Source organism: Tamandua tetradactyla, chromosome 1, assembly GCF_023851605.1.
Source record: "Tamandua tetradactyla isolate mTamTet1 chromosome 1, mTamTet1.pri, whole genome shotgun sequence".
Classification (NCBI taxonomy): domain Eukaryota; kingdom Metazoa; phylum Chordata; class Mammalia; order Pilosa; family Myrmecophagidae; genus Tamandua; species Tamandua tetradactyla.
This window is the reverse complement of record NC_135327.1, coordinates 206,085,730-206,090,172: the sequence shown is the minus strand read 5'-3', so window position 1 is coordinate 206,090,172 and position 4,443 is coordinate 206,085,730. Positions and strand designations below refer to the sequence as shown.

The 4,443-nt window shown below is 38.6% G+C and overlaps 1 pseudogene; it reads right to left on the bottom strand.

Moving 5' to 3' along the window:
• Positions 1-202: 202 nt before the first annotated feature.
• Positions 203-2,327, bottom strand: LOC143682509 (small ribosomal subunit protein eS26-like; annotated as a pseudogene).
• Between the last annotated feature and the right edge of the window lie 2,116 nt (positions 2,328-4,443).

The following is a 4,443-nucleotide window of genomic DNA, read 5'->3' as shown; positions in this document are numbered from 1 at the left end:
TTCAAGATAAAAAGTTAAACTAAAAGTTTAAACGATTACCTGGAACTCCACACTTGAATACTTGGTATCTAACAATGACAGTTCCTTTGGGGTGTCCCCCAACCTATCTGGCACAGATACACTTACCATGCTATAAGTTTAATTTCTATTTTATTTTCTTTCCAGAGAATAATTTTTCTTCAGTCTTTGTGGACTCAGCTCCTTACATGGGCTTTGGAGGAGGTCGTGGGGCAGCACCGCGGGTCTAAATCGGGGTGGGGTGTCCCGTCCCTCCCGGCTTCACGAGGTTGGTGTCTAATTACCTTGCACTGATTGGTACAACTCACACAGTAATGTGGTTTCACATACAGCTTAGGAACCGCGTGGGCATCAAAGACACTTGCTTCCGAAACACCCCTGATGGCTGCAGCCTCTACTGTGTTTCCAATGATGAATATCTTATTGGCATTACCCTTGGGTACGCAGTGCGCGCAGTTCGTGCAGTGAATGGGCTGCACGTGGCCACGGTCCTTTTTGGCATGACTGTTGTGCCTTATTTTCTTTGTCAACTTGGAAGCAAACACCCAAGAGAGACAATTTGTATTTTTTTTCTTTTTTTTTTTAAATTAAAAATCTTCACACATATACATTCTATACGTGGTGCGCAATCAATGAATCACAGTATCATCACATGGTTGTGTGCTCATCTCCATGATCATTTTTATAACATTTGCATCAATCCAGAAAAACAAATAATAAGAAAGAAAAACCTCATACATACCATACACCTTACACCTCCCTATCATTGTCCACTAGTGTTTCCATCTACCCAATTTATTTTACCTTTTGCCCCTCCTATTATTTATTTTCTTAATCCATATTTTTTACTCATCTGTCCATATCCTGAATATAAGAAGCATCAGACACAAGGTTTTCACAATTGCACAATCACATTGTAAATGTTTTATCTTAATATAATTGTCTTCAAGAATCTAGGCTACTGGAACATAGCTCAACAGTTTCAGGTACTTCCCTCTATCCACTTCGATACACCATAAATGAAAAAGGGATATTTACGTAATGCATGAGAATAATTCTTGAGGATAACTCTCGACTCTGTTTGAAATCTCTCAGCCACTGACACTTTATTTTTCCTCATTTCTCTCTTCCCCCTTTTGGCCAAGAAGCCTTTTTCAATCTCTTGATGCCAAGTCCCAGCTTATACCAGCATTTCTGCCCATGTTGCCAGGGAGATTTACACCCCTGGGATCATGTCCCATGTAGAGAGGGGAAGGGCAGTGAATTCACCTGCTGAGTTGGCTTAGAGAAAAAGGCCACGACATCTGAGCACTGAAAGAGGCTCTCTGGGGGTGACTCTTGGGCCTAATTTTAAGTAGGATTAGCCTATCCTTTGCAGGAATAAGTTTCATAGTATGAACCCCAAGATTGAGGGCTCAGCCTATTGATCTTGCTCACGAGAATATCAGAAATTCTTCAAATGGGGAAGTTGAATATTTCCTCCTTTCTCCCTGTTCCCCCAAGGGGACTTTGCAAATATTTTTTATTCACTGCCAAAATTATTCTGGGATATATTGGGACATCATATAAACCTGAACAAATCAACAAAATCTCACGCCTTATTCAAGATTCCATGTCCTAATGGTGTTCAACTGAACTGACCATACAAATTAAATTAGGAAATGCACTACCCAAAATATGTTTTGCATCAAATAAACATCTATCCCTTTAGTCTCACATGGAAGTTGAAGTTTTAAAATATGGACAATATCATCCTCTACCCAGTCTTTTGATATACTTTGGTCCTATCCAGAGCAGCTTCATTCATATTTCTACTTGAAGTCTGAACATTTTTTCAACTTTTTAGACAGTTCCTGTACGGGGTACTGCTGACTTTCATAGCTTCAAAGTTCTAACTCTGAGTCTTAGGTGTCGCATAAATATCTGAAGTTTCTGAGAATGACCAGAAAAAAAAGCTCAGTTTCTCAGAATTTAGAAATAAGAGCTTCAACTCCTTAATGTACGTGACTGCTGTAAGAGCTTGCAATCTAGGACCCTTTACAATAAGCCCCAACCTGATCATCCGTGCTCTTGACTTTAGTTTACTGGGTTTTTATGTTATAGTTAGTACATATATTTGAGGCATGATAATATTTGTCTTTTTTGTTTCTGACATTTCATTCAGCATACAGCTCTTAGGTTCATTCACCTAGTTGCATGCCTCACAACTTCATTCCTTCTTGCAGCTGTTCAGTAGTCCATTGTATGTATACACAATAGTTTTCCCTTCCATTTCTCAGCTGCTGTACCCTTATGGCACCTCCATTCATTGTGGCTCAGGAACACTGCTACCATAAACACCAGTGTACGAATGTCCATTCATGTCCCCAAACTTAGTACCTCCAGATATATACTGAGCAACAGGGTTGCGGGATCATATGGCAAATCCACTCCTAGCCTCCTGTGGAACCACCACACTGCCATTCAAGGGGCTGCACTGACAGTGAATAGGTACACCTCTTCCTTCACATTTTCTCTAGCACTTGTTTCTTGTTCATTTTTAAACAGTTTTATTTACACATCATACAATCCAACCTAAGTGACTTTGCCACTGCTCTCTATCTGAAGACATTTCCTTTTCTTTCGCAAAGAATCCATGCCCCTTTCCCAATGCCCCCACCTGTTGACATTTAGTTTTGGCATAATGCCTTTTTTTACATTCAGTGGAAGCATATTACAATGTTACTGTTGACTATAAACCCTAGCTAATATTGATTGTACTTTTTCCCATATACCATCTATTTTCAACACCCTGAAATACTGACATTCATTTGTTCTCCCTCATGCAAAATACTTTTTAATTTGCATGTTTAATCACCATCATCGTACACTCTAGACATCCTAAATTATACCACCCCTGTCTTGATCCTCTGTCTTTCCTTCTGGTTTCAAGGTGCCCCCACCCCTTCTCCCTCTATGATACTCACATTCAGCTTTATTTAGTGTACTTTTATTATTGTACTATAATCATATAGTTATATTTTGCTGTCCATTTCTGAATTTTTGTAATCAGTGCTGTTGGGCAATCTGTATTCCTTCAGTACCAATTGCCCAATCTCTACCGTTTTTATCTCCTGATAACTGTATTCTTAATGTCAATTCTCCAATTTCACTCATTAATGTTAGTTTGTATTAGTGCGACAATACAGTATTTGTCCTTTTGTTTCTTGTTAATTTCACTCAACATAATGACCTCAAGGTTCATCCACATTATTACATGCTTCATGACTTTATTCTGTCTTATAGCTGCGTGATATTCCATTGTACGTATATACCACAACTTGTTTAGCCACTCATCGTTGATGGACATTTGGGCTGTTTCCATCTCTAGGCAATTGCAAATAATGTTGCTATAAACATTGGTGTGCAAATGTCCATTTGTATCCTTGCCTTCAGGTCCTCTGAATAGATACCTAGCAATAGGATTGCTGGATCATATGGCAGCTCTATACTTAGCTTCCTGAGGAATCGCCAAACTGTCTTTCAGAACAGTTGTACCATTTTACGTTCCTACCAACAGTGGATAAATGTGCCTCTTTCTCCACATCCTCTCCAGCACTTGTTTTCTGTTTTGTTTTTTTTTTTGATAATGGCCATTCTATTGGGTGTCAGATGATATGTCATTGTGGTTCTGATTTACATTTCCCTAATAGCCAATGAAGTTGAGCATCTTTTCATGTGCCTTTTAACATTTGTATTTCCTCTTCTGAGAAGTGTCTGTCATGTCTTTTGCCCATTTTTAAAATGGGTTGTTTGTCTTTTTGCTGTTGAGTTGAAGAATCTCTTTATATATTTCAGATACTAAACCTTTATCTGGTATGTGGTTTCCAAATATTGTTTCCCATTTGGTAGACTGCCTTTTTACTTTCTTTTTTTTTTTTTTTTACATGGGCAGGCACCAGGAATCAAACCCGGGTCCTCTGGCATGGCAGGCGAGCATTCTTGCCTGCTGAGCCACCGTGGCCCCTTTTTACTTTCTTGACAAAGTTCTTTGATGCACAAAAGTGTTGAATTTTGAGGAATTTCCATTTATCTCTTTCTTTCTTCAATGCTCTTGGGTGTAAGATCTAGGAAACCACCTCCTATTATAAGTTTTATAAGATATTTCCCTACATTTTCTTCTAAAAGTTTTATGGGCTTAGCTCTAATGTTTAGGTCTTTGATCCATTTTAGTTAATTTTTGAATAGGGTGTAAGATATGGATCCTCTTTCCTTCTTTTGCATATGGATATCCAGTTCTCCAAGCACCATTTATTGAAAAGGCTGCTCTGTCCCTGGTAGATTGGCTTGACCACCTTATCAAAGATCAATTGTCCATAGATAAAAGGGTCTATATCTGAACATTCTATTCGATTCCACTGGTTAGTGTATCTATATTTATGCAAG